Genomic DNA, 13,550 nt, shown 5'->3' on the forward strand with positions numbered 1-13,550 from the left:
AGTTATTTTGAGGTGCCTTGACAAAGAGGGGTTTTTTAACGGTTGGATTTTCCTTTATTAAAAAAACAACAAAACAACCAAAAACCTTAATGTCCAGATCCTCAGCTGGTGTAAATCAGTGTAGCTCCAACTGAACTCAATGGAGTTATCCCAGACTGCACCAGCTGAAGCTCTGGTCCAACGTGTTTTATACTGTAAGTAAATAAGGTATCACAGCCTGGATACACATACCATTGTAATTAGAAGATGTCAGCTATTATGTGCCACCTCAGCCCCACATCCACCATATCTCCACCTACAAACCATCCTGGATGATAGTATATAACCTAGTCATGTACCTACCTACACCATACTCATTCAGAGCCATTCTCACATGTTCTAGCTTTTGGGTTGTCTTTCTGACCTCGTGTTGATAAAACAAGGCTCCTTCTGCATGAACAGTCTGTAAAAGAAAATTATTCCCTCTGTCTGATTCAGCTCTCTCTCTCTGCTCTTCCAGCATTCCTTCTGTCTGCTTGGATCACGTAGTTCTGTGGAAGTGTTTAACTTTTTAGGCGCTGCACCACTGAAATGTGTAAATCGTGGTTCTAGTCCAAAAAGGGACGATGTAAACATGACACCTCCTTACTCATCCCTCCTACTTCCCAATATATTCAGAGCCATATCTGCTGACTTCCCTGATTAAAACATTAGTCCTGAAATATGATCCAGGTGGATGAATCCACGTGCCTGTTTTGAGTCTGATTTCAGTGGGACTCTATACAGGCATAAAGTTCTTTCTGCATGGACCAGATTATACGAATGGGGCCCACTGAATACTTTCTATTCCTGTTAGCCATGCAGAGGCACTACAGCTCTGAGTGTCGGAGAGTGACCTGGCTTCTCTTCTGGGTAACCGACTGTCAACGGAACTGTTACTTAAGTTCAAGATGTAGAACTTTTATTGCCTGGTGATGAGTATGCCTGAAAGTATCCAGCTTGACTTTGATTCCAGAGTGAATCTGTAGGGCTGGCAGTACAGAAGAAAAATCTTTTACCTGTAAACTGAGCAAATCTGATAAAGACATCAATGAGCAGTGATGGATATGAGGGAGTGCCACTTTTAGAGAGTCAACTTTGAGAATGGAAATCTTTTTTTAGGTTTTTAAATATGGATGGTAAATTGTTACAAAAAACAAGAGTTTAAGACAAAGAACACTCAATAGATTAGCTAATCTATAATGTTTGAAATTAAGGCTCTGACCCATAGAGATGGGCCATGTATGCTTTCCTTGAGCTGTGTAACTTGTTGAAGAGAACAGGGCCCAGGCATTTTCTCTGCAGAAATGCTCTGAGATGAACGGAGTTGGACAGGATTCCTGAAGGTTCACAAGCGCCGTGTGTTTGGAAATCAGAGACTTGCCTTGTGCATACAAATCCCTACTTTCCCATTTCTTTCTCCCCAAGCCTCTAAGTGGAATGGATGCCACTACACATATCTGCAGATCTCAAAGCTCTTTGGTAAACAGAGTTCATTTCGGGTGGCTGCTACTGACCCAGCTGGTGTCTGTCAACGGCACAGGGAAACCCCTCAGTCCCTTGCTGTGAATGTCTCTTGGAATTTCACTTGGCCTCTTTCACTGTTTGCCTTCTTGCAGAGGTAGCTGGCTCGTAAGCCAGGAGCATTATCACTGCGCCTGATTCTGGGATGGTCTTCTAAGTCAGTCCCATAAGGCTGGCTATACGACTATATGATGGAAGGTGATAGGTCTATATTTCAATCATATTACATATTGTTAGGATATAGATATTCAGGCCTGTCTGTAAAGGCCTATACCTCTAAGAATTTAGGTGTTTTCTTATCACTTAGCTAGTTATAGAGGTATAAAAGAGAGAACCAAAATCACTGACTGTATAAGGCCTTTTCTCACTGTGACAGTCTGAGGACCTGTTCTTAGGCTAAGGCCTCTGGCTAAGCAGCAGAGGCAGCCATAAGCTGGGAAGCGACCGGTGACATCTTTACATTCCAAACTAGTCACATTGAAATAAGGTGCTATTGGGCTGTTAGAAATACAGTCCTGTCCTGATAGTGCCCATCACCTCCAGAGAAAGGGAAGTGCCTAGAAGATGTAAAAGGAAACTTAGTTTGACAGCATCCTGTCTGGCAAGAACTCATTTATCAATAGCTGGGATGTGAAATCCTCATTTCTGTGTTGTTCTATCATTGTAGTCCCCATTTCCCTATTGCTTGTCTGTATAATCTCTGTCTGGTTCTGTGATTGTTTCTGTCTGCTGTATAATTAATTTTGCTGGGTGCAAACTAATTAAGGTGGTGGGATATAACTGGTTAAATAATCATGTTACAATATGTTAGGATTGGTTAGTTAAATTTCAGTAAAATGATTGGTTAAGGTATGGCTAAGCAGAACTCAAGTTTTACTATATAGTCTGCAGTCAATCAGGAAGTGTGTGTGTGTGGGGGGGGGGAATGGGAACAGGGAATGGGGGTGGGGAAATTGGAATCATGTTTTGCTAAGGGGGGAAATGGGAACAGGGACACAAGTAAGGCTCTGTGGTGTCAGAGCTGGGAAGGGGGACACAAAGAAAGGAAACTGGAATCATGCTTGCTGGAAGTTCACCCCAATAAACACTGAATTGTTTGCACCTTTGAGCTTTGGGTATTGTTGCTCTCTGTTCATGCGAGAAGGACCAGGAAAGTAAGCGGGTGAAGGAATAAGCCCCCTAACACATATGTTACAGCAAAATGATGTTTTCCTTTTCAGATCTGGCTCACCCATATTACTGCAAGATAGCAATGCTATTACTTAGCATTTTCCAAGGATGAAGCTCGTGGATGCTGGTGGTAGATCTTTTTCAGTAGTGACCATGAATTTCTAAAATGCACAGGGTGCAGAAACACAAGTATGAACCAGGCTCCTATGTCAAATTGCTGCCAGACGCACCTGTTTGTCCAGGCGCCTATCTGATTGTGTCCTGTGTTTTGCTCACAGTCTCAGGGGCCCAGATTTGGGAGTGGGAAGGAATTTTCCCCCTGGCAAGACTGGCAGGGACCTGGGATTTTTTTTGCCTTCTGCTGCAATGACGAGGTATACAAACCCTGCACTGGGCAAAGGGTTAAGGAGCTGCTCTGGGCTCAGCTGGCCCTGCTCCACCACACCTGCGAGAGATACACAGGCTGGAGGGGGAAGTAAAAGAGAGAAGAACAGGTCGCTTGGGGGTAGGCCAGGGAAGAGAAAGGACCTTCACCTTGCAGCTCCTCAGAAAACGCCTGAGGGAAGGCAGGATCTCCCCCATCCACAACTGCCTGAAGGTCCCTCTCTGAGGGAAGGGAGAACCTACTTTTGAAAGATCCTGAGAGGGAGGCATTTCCCCCCTCACATACTTACCAGGTTTATTTTTGTTTGTGTTTGGTTTATGGCCTAACCTAGAAGGGGAGAGATTCAGAACTGATCCAGCTGGAGGGCCACGACACAAGAGGAAGCAGCCGCTGCGTGAACTGGGGACAACAGAAGCACAGATGCCAACTTTATTATTTTCCAGGGGGTGCTTGACCCCCTGCTCCACCCCAGGCTCTGCCCCCACTCCACCCCTTCATGCAAGGCCCCACAAGTTTAGGATTTCCACTAACAGCAGTGCGAATAGCTTTCACAACGACAAATACTTTCTCCCTTTACCTATGCTGAGTGACAACACTAGCGATCAGCATTAATTTTTTCTACCCTAAACCATTTCACATTCCAGAGACATAAGTAGCATTACCTCCCTAGGCAATGTTGAAGAACAAAGGCTTGAGACATGCTCACACCTGGTACAGATACATTCAAGTGGATTCCTCCTCCCTGTGAATTTCACAGACGTCTCCAGCCTGCTGAGAATATAGAAATTTAGCCACAGATATTCAGAGCACACAAATTACATTTAGAGCTGGTGTATCGTCACTCCGTTGCAACACAATGTGATAAATAATACCTGTCTTTCTATGGCACAAGCCGACGGAGCAACTTGCAGTTTTTTTACAATGAAGAACACCTAGCCATGCTATTGTGGTAGGTAAACCTTGTTAGCCCAGTTTCAGAAATGGGGAGCTGAGGTACAGAGGTTAAGTGATTTACAGTCACACATAAGGTCAGTGGCAGAGCTAGGAATAGGACCCAGGAGTCCTGATGTCCATTCTGGTGCGGTAACTACTTGACCTTGACTTTGTTCCCTCCCCAGAGTTGGGAATAGAACCTAGGAGTCCTCCAGTTCCTGTCATCCAATCCCTTGCTCTAATCACTAGGACTACTCCTTTCCCAAATCTTGGAACAGAGCCCAGGAGTCAAGGAAAGAGAGATGACTAGTAGCCTCATGACAGATGAGAACATTATTGTGCCTCTTTTTGGATTATCTATTAAACTACTGTCAGAACAGTGCCTTCTCCGGTAGCCTGTTCAGCTTCTGAGGTGAAGCCACTACCCAGAGCTTCTTTCCTTGTAGTTTTTCATTATCAGTGTCCATATGGACATGAGTTACATCTGACCACACACAGCACGGTAATATTCTAGCTGTCCTCAAGAAACAGAGCCAGTATCCCCCTTGGCTTTGAATAAATGTCTTCTATTCTTCCCATTGAGACTGACCCCTGGGATGGTTATGACCTAACATCTTCGTGGATGGCATAGCTGTTACTCAAGCAGTTAGACTGAAATTAGCATTGTCTCCCACTTGCAGTGGGAGAGGAACTGTTACGCAGTCCTGTTGTAGTATTTCATCTGCCCCAGCTTCCTGGACTGTATCATAGAATCATAGAAATGTAGGGCTGGAAGGGACCTCAAGAGGTGAGTAAATACAGCCCCCTTTGCAGAGGCAGGACCAAGTAAACTTAGATCATTCCTGACAGGTGTTTGTCCTACCAGTTCTTAAAAACCTCCAATGATGGGGATTCCACAACCTCCCTTGGAAGCTTATTCCAGAGCTTAACCAGCCTTATGGTTAGATAGTTTTTCCTAATATCTAACCGAAATATCCCATGCTTGCAGATTAAGCCTATTACTTCTTGTCCTACCTTCAGTGGGTATGGAGATCAATTGATCACAGTCCTCTTTATAGCAGCCCTTAACATATTTGAAGACTATCCTCAGGTTCCCCACTCAGTTTTCTTTTCTCAAGACTAAACAAGATCAGTTTTTTTTTTTAACCTTTCCTCATAGGTCAGGTTTTCTAAACCTTTTCTCATTTTTGTTGATCTCCTCTGGACTCTCTCCAATTTGTCCACATCTTTGCTAAAGTGCGGCGCCTAGAATTGGACACAGTACTTTGGCTGATGCGTCACCCATGCTGAGTAGAGTGGGACAATTACTTCCTAGTCTTACTTATAACACTCCTGTTAATACACTCCAGAATATTTTTGCAAGTGCATCACACTGTTGACTCATATTCAATTTGTGATCCACTATAACCTCCAGATCCTTTTCAACAGTACTACTACATCGACAGTTATTCCCCATTTTGTAGTTGTGCATTTGATCTTTTCCTTCCTACATGCAGTACTTTTCTCTTGTCTTTATTGAATTACATTTTGTTGATTTCAGACCAATTGTCCAATTAGTCAAGGTAGTTTTGAATTCTATACCTGTATTTCTTCTGTAACTACTTCAGGTTTAATTGCATTGGGCTCAATAAGTCTACTAGAAGAGGGCACTAAAGATTTTGTTCCTCTGTCCATAAGTTTCCTAAGCAGTGATCCTAACAAAGAAATTGTGAGGTGTGTTGCAATACTTTAAAAAATGCTACATGTGCACTTGAATGTGCTGGTGCTTTTAAAAATCAAGTTCTTGCAATTTTTACTGATTTTTCAGCTACACAATTTGGCTATATAATAAAGATGAAGAGAAACTGAACTGATGTTTCAGAGAATTGCCAAAATAAAACACTTGTGAATTATGGGCCATTAGCTGGTGTTAATTCATCTGGACTCCTATGGACAGCAAACTACTATTTCCAAGTTATCACACTGTTACTTGATGTGTTGTGCAATAGCTCAATTTCCAGAAGAAGCGAGTAGTCCGCTAATGAGAATCTTTTCTGTTCAGTTCATACAGAGAATTGATAATCTTGGATCAAGGAAAACCAGGAAACCAATGTGGTTTCAGTGATTCTGTATCCTGTACTGATTACAGATTTCACAGTTTGAAACTTATTTTTTATGGAAGCATTCATGGCCAGCCAGAATAGGACATGTTGGCCTCTCTTCTTACACTTCTCAATAATATACTCAGTGACACTGTAGATGAGGAAGAGCATTTCCAACCACAATTAGTCCCTCAGACTTCGTTAAGATGAATCATTTTGTGCACACTGGAAAGGGGTGGTACTTGAGTCATACTTGCTTCAGCTTCTTCTTTCTACAGCTGCTTGCTTTCATTACAACAGCTTGAAGGCATGTCCACTGTAAAAAGCTCCCTGTTGGGCCTCTATTTCACATTTAATGAATATTTTTACCATTTTATTGTCATTTTTTATAATCTAGATCATGCTTTGCACAATGGCTTCTGTAACATGCTTTCCAACAGGTCATGGCCTCTTTCTACCTTAACTAATATCTGCCCATAAACATTCATTAAACTGCTCACAGCCAGGAAAAAACTGCCAGCATTTCTTTTTCAATCTGTGCTGGCGTAGGTCTTGTGACCTGAGGTGCTAGGGTAGCCCACACTGAAAATGCTAAGGTCAGGGCAGGCTGCAAAAAGGAGAGCAGATTCTCCCCAAGCTCGTGGTTTACACTGCAGTTAGATTCACCAACCAGTTGCAAATTGTGCTCTTGACCCCCCCCCACACTGGCTATCAAGAAGCTAAAAAAGAAGAAATCACATAGCCCCTTTTATTGCATTCCAGTTCTCTGGCTTCCAATCAGTACATACGTCCAGTAAGGTGAGGTGTTATTTAAAACTCTGCTCATTATACAAAGTGTTCTTCTGATCCCCAAAGGGCCAGCCACATTACCAGGTCAACACTAGTTTGGATCTCACCCAAAATACCACGTTGCCAGTCAGTCATTTCGTATCTAAAATTATAGGTTTTATAATAAAAGAACAAGCAGAGAGTCATTAAATGGTCAAAGCAATCAGATACCTACATAAGACTTCAGAGCCCATATATCAGGTTCTTAGCAGCACTGGTGAATTTGCTGGCTTGTAAAGTCCCTCGGGAACACTTAGATGAGTCTGTCAGTCCTTTGAACAAAGCTTCAGTTTGTACAAAAGTTACTCCACAAATAAGAAGCAGAATTGAAAACAAAATGGAGATGATGCAGCAGCCTTTTTATATTCTTTGCCATGTGGCTTGTACATCCTCTGTCCCAAACACAAGCTTTATGTAGTGTGTTTTTGTATTTTGGCAGCACACTGGAATTTGTGAGTGTGATGTTATGCAATAATAAATCCCAGCCATTAAAAACCTCAAATTCTTAAAGAATATCAGTTGCATCCTGTTTAGCACACCAGTTAGCACCCATTTCTGACACCCTGTGCCCCATGTTCACCACTTGTATATAGTTATATATTTTGTACAAAGTATGCCTTGTTAGGCAACATCTGAAAACTCATAATCTGCTGAACATCATTGTCTGTTAAGATGTGTATAACAGTGTGTGTAAAACTGAGATTTTACTGTATGACTGTTACTCGGAATTACAACACATTTCAGTAACACCCACAAACCAATGTCTCAGAGACAAAGACACCCTAATATGCCAGCAAGGTTCTAAGGCGCCATTACCTGTTTAATTGGATATTCTTCAGCCATGGGGTAATTTCCATTTCATCCCAGAAATGCTTCAAACCTCACATACATGAGAGACTGTTTGTCTGCACCCCAGTGGGGGGTAATTCTCAAAGAAAGGACGAGAGTATAAAAATGAGACCGTGACCTCCACATGACCTCTCGCCCTTCATCACTACTCATGGCAGTGAGATCGCTTAAATGACAAAAGATGCATAATTGAACTGGGGGAGTGGTCTTGGCCTGGACGTTTTCCAACCAGTACTGACTGCTGTAGGCTTTTGGAGAGAGAAACTCCTTTTATGCTTTTAAACCTATGAGCCTTGGTAACGTTGAAGAATTAGGACACATTTATCCTTTTATTTCTTTTGTAACCAATTCTGACTTATAGGCATCTATACTTGTAATCACTTAAAATCTATCTTTGTCTATTTAGTAAACTTGTTTTATTGTTTTATCTAAACCAGTGCATTTTGGTTGAAGTGTTTGAGAATCTCTACTTAGGTCAACAAGCCTGGTGCATAATTATTACCCGGTGTTGGAATGACAAACGGTCTATCTAGTGGGCTACTGAGCAGTACAAGATGAACGTTTCTGGGGAGCAAGGCTGGGGCTGAGGTATATGGAGGTGTCACCCAGTCTAATTCATGGATGGCTGGGCACAGCATTTATGTATCTAGCTAGGAGTAATTTTACATGCTGGTGGCTCTGTGTGTGTGCACAGAGCCTGGAGAGGTTGCTGTTCACCAGCAAAGCAGTGTAAAAAGCATCACAGGCTGGAGAGCGAAGGGGACACAGCAGTCCAGCCCTTCAGGTCACATCCTGGGGAATATCATAGTCCCATTGCTACTAGGACTTTATGTAGTGCATGTATTTTGGCAGCAAACTGGATTTTATGTGAATGGGATATACTGTATTATGCCATAATAAATCCCAGCCATTAAAAACCTCATCAGATTCTTAAAGAATATCCATTGCATCCGGTTCAGCAGGCCATTATACACCCCTTTCATCACAGGCAAGGCTGCAGGCTGTTCTTGAACATGTGTACATGGATATCCCTCTTTGAAACTCTGAATGGTACCTCTTCCTTTATACAGACATTCCAGTGTGACTTTGCTACCTGAAAGCACTCTGTGCCTGCAGCATGGCTTAGTTTTCAATTTTAGGAGTGGGTGGGCACTAATGCTTTTTTAAACACTTGACCCTTATTTCTTGGCCCCAATCATATAGAATTTAAAGCCAGAAGGGTCTACAAGATGAGAGAGTCTGTCCTCCTGTATATCACAGGCCACCAACAGCACCCAGCACTCCCCCACTAACCCCAACAACCAAAACGAGACCAAAGTATTACAGCCCACAGGAGACTAGACTATTATATGCCACAGGCAGAGAATAGGAGAGACCAAGGTGCACCAGTGCCTCAGGCCCCCACCATTGCAGGAATTAAGTGAGATGATTAAGTGAGATGTACCCAAATAATCCTGGCAAGTTGACCTGGCCGCACATGCTGCAGAGGAAGGTGAAAAAACCAAGTCACTGCCTGACCTGGTGGAAAATTCCTTCCTAACCTCACATATGGCAATTGGTTAGACCCCGAGGATGTGAGCAAAAATCAGCCAGCCAAGCACCTGAGAGAGAGAGAAAGAGAGAATGTTTACTGCCACCTCAGAGCCCTTGATGATCCTGCCAATGTCGCATCTCCAGGCATGGCCATCCCTGATGTTTCGGAGGAAGGAGATTAAAAATAAATACATTGGGGGTTAAGGGGAAATCCCTGCCTGACTCCTGAAGGTGGCTGGCTGAAACCCTGAAGCATAAGCTTTTAGGAACATGAGACATGAACCAGAAGTGAGACCCAGAGCTGCTGAGCCCTGCCTCCTACCAGCACAAGCAACCCTGTCATGCAATCACACTCCTAAATTTGTCCAACTCTCTTAAAACTAATTAAGTTGTTTGTCCCCGCAACTCCTATTGGGAGGCTGTTCCAGAACGTCACCCCTCTAATGACTGGAAACCTTCTTTTAATTTCCAGCCTGCATTTGTTCATGGTCAGTTCTTTTGCCAACATTGTCCTTTAGCTTAAATAGCTCTTCCATGCTCCCTGGTATATACTGCTGATGTATTCAGAGAGAGCAATTATATCCCCTCTGAGCCTTCTTTTTGCTAGACTAAAGAGTCCAAACTCTTTCCATCTCATCTCGTCAGATGAGCCCTCCATTCTCTGATTATCCTAGTAGCTCTTCTCTGCACCTATTCCAGTGTAAATTCATCTTGCTTGAATATGGGCGACGAGGTGTGTACACAGTATTCCAAAGGAGGTCTTATCAGTGTCATCTACAATGGCATTAATACTTCTCTCTCTCTCCCCACTGGAAATGCCTTGCTTGATGCATACGCGGATCATATTTGGCTTTTTCACAGCCCCGTCGAATTGGTGGCTCGTAGTCATCCTGTGATTGATCCACACACAATGGTCTCTCTCTTCCTCTGTCACTTCCAGCTGATGAGCCCCCAGCTTATAGAATAAATTCTTGTTGTTAGATCCTAAGTGCATGACCTTCCATGTTAGTCCTATCGAATTTCATCCCATTTCTGTCAATCGAAACTTCAAATCATCCAGATATTCCTGTATAATATGCCAATTCTCCTCGGTGTTGACAATGCCTCCCATCTTTGTATCACCAGCAAATGTTATTAGCACACTCCTACTTGTTGTGCCAAGTTCCTTAACAAAAATATTGAATAATTGGTCCCGAGACCTATCCTTGAGTAATCTTCCTTCAGTCTGATCATTCGTCTGTCAGAACAACCTGTTGCCTTCTCCCCTTTAGCTAGTTCGTTATCCATCTTATTCTTACTGATCCCCATTTTCCTTAATAATTTCCTACGTGGTACTGTGTCAAGTTCTTTACTGAAGTCAAGTGTATTAAATCTGCTTTACTTCCCCTGTCTAGAAAAAAAAAATCCGTTACTTTCCTCACAGAAGGAAATCAGGTTAGTCTGACATGATCTACCTTTGATAGACCCAGGTTACATTACATCCTCTTTCTATTTACCCCCATGAATTTAATTATTCTTTCCTTCACAATGTGCATACTACCGAGGTCAGACTAACATACACTGGGAAAACTTCAGTCCATTTTGAGAATGGGTCTACCACCACCAACAGGTACTTGTTTCCCTTTTTAGTCTTTGGTAACGGTTCCACAAAATTAATCTGAAAATTATACCATTGTCCTGAATTTCTTTGTGGTCTAAGGGGAGCGTTGTTTTAACTACTTGTTGTTTAATCTGTGCAGAAAATAATCAATTGCCACAGTATTCTTTTACTTCCTTTTTCATTTGTGGCCACCAGCCAAGTGTTTTTAATCTCTACATTGTTTGGTCTGTTCCCTGAAAGTACATCATGAACTAAATGTATCAGATCCTTCCTGATTTGTTCTGATAAAATACCAGTTTGGGTAGTACGGCCTTTGTACATGAGCAAACAGCATTCTGTTGCAATGTTGATTCATAAGGTGAGGGTGAATCCTGTGACAATTTTTTGTACATGTTTAATCACAGGTCTGTTAACGCTGCACTTTGCTTCTGTAGTACTGCAAGTCAGCCACTGTCTTTGTGGTGCTGACTGCTGAAACAGACAGTTTCTGGAATATTAACTGGAGGAGTTAGAGTGCTGATGATTGTGTGTGGAAAAAGTCTAATTTCTCGCTCTCTTGAGCACTTCAATTTTGCAAGAGGATTAGCCACAGAATTTTGAAAGTGAAACAGTCATTTTACTATAGCTTTTATCATTGAGAACAAAGTCAGGGGAAGGAAGGGGAGCAATGCAAGAAAGGAGAGAGGAATAAGACAAGGGAGATCCATCGGAGGATACTAAGTTGTGAGAGTGTCAGAAAGAAAGAAATTCTGTGAGGGCACTCCAGACCCATGTGGAGTTAGGAAGGGCAACTGAAGCAAAATCTTTCAGTGCACACAACACAGGAGTGAGATTAGCATACTGGGCTGGGTGGGATGTACAAGAAAAAGAAAGAGTGCTCTTTCTTGTGTAGTAACCTGCAAACGAAAAGGTGTGGTAGGGCCAGACCTGCAGCAGAGGTTACAGGGTTTTCCCCAAGACAGTAACTGCCTTTGTGTGTTCCTCTGTTCAGCATTACTGCAGTTCCTTCTTCACACGGTGGTACAGGGGATCAGAGAGAGAAGCAAAGTTAGGTATAAAATTTCCGTGGTAGCCAGTAAGGGATTAGAAGGTAGGGACATGGATAGGTAAAGGCAAATGCAAAATTAGGTTTACCTTTTACTGAGATGGTGTCTGTTTTTAGACAAAATAATTTCTAAAAAGGAAACAGCTTGTTAGCAGCTGTGCCACGGTTGGGTTACACTTTAGACCAGCCTGTTGTAGTAGCTTTAGCAGCTCAGGTAACAGCTTGCAGTGCTCCTCCTGAGTCTACATGGCAAGGCATAAGCTATTAACATACGGGGGGAACCTAGATGGTTTAGAAAATAACAGTGCATGTTTCACTTGTCCATGGAAGAGAGAATGGCAATTGTGAAACTCTTTGTGGCAGATGTATATAAAGTTGTAAAAAGAACCAACATAAAAAACAAAATAATTATGTCACACACACGCACACACACACAGAGAGAGAACAAGACCAATGTTGTGTCACATACAAGACAAAACATTACAATTTAAATTAATTAAAATAGTGCATGTTAGGAAACCAAAATTAAACAACAACAAAAATTAAACAAATTGATTTAGGCAGCTTACCTTTTATTTAAAACTTTCAGGAAACGTTCAAAAAAGTATTTTTTTGTTTGAGACTTTAATTATATTCATTTAACTGACAAAGCAATTTACTTTACTTTTACCTTGTGAGCACTGCTGTGCAGAAAAAAGGGACAAGAGTTTAGTAGTTATGCTAGGATTACTAAAAACAAAAAGTTAATTTTGCTGCTTGAAAATCATATTGCATGTTTGACCTTTGGATTTAAAAATTGTTAACTGTTAGTTTTACTGGTCTTATTTAAAAACTTAGTTTTAGCATTTTTGGTACTTTGTTTTTACTTGAACCTGCTTTATTAATTTCTAAAAATAGTGTCATAAAAAGTAAGTATTCTGTTTTTTACAGTGCTGACTGCCAGATATTAGAGCTTACAATTTATGGCTAAAGGGTTTCTTCTTTCCCCTCTCCTTCAACTCTTTGCAAAACCAGATGTGTAAGCTTTTCTTTAAAAACGGGGGGAGGAGGGGGAAGGTGGGTAGAGACAAGAGAAACTTTTACCACAAAACATTCTTATAAATATAAAATTTAAATATCATCTAAATTAACACAGTTTCTCTAGTATTTAAGATAACAAGATAAAACTAGACAGAGTGTCATGATATAAAGAAAAAACACTTAAAGAACTCCCCGCTCCCCCTGCCCATGTACACAAAGACAGTTCAGCCACTATGAAGTGAGCATGTAAATCAGTATTCAGCTCTGTCCTGTGTGTTAACAAAATTGATAGTTCTTATTATCTCTTAAATTTAAACAAAACAAAAATTAACCATTTAAAAAAAATACACAAAGATTAGTCTTAATTAAAAAACAAAGTAGAGTCAGCAGCTAATAACTGTTCAATCAGCCTTAACGTACACAAATGCAAACATGATTTTCTTACAATTACAGTGCTTTAAAAAAAAAAAAAAACACAACAGATGACAAGGTGCTGGATTTAAATCCTATAACATAGTTCAATTATGATTTTTCAGATAACATATTACATTGTAAGGCTGCTTT

Source organism: Chelonia mydas, chromosome 3 (genome assembly GCF_015237465.2).
Source record: "Chelonia mydas isolate rCheMyd1 chromosome 3, rCheMyd1.pri.v2, whole genome shotgun sequence".
NCBI lineage: Eukaryota > Metazoa > Chordata > Testudines > Cheloniidae > Chelonia > Chelonia mydas.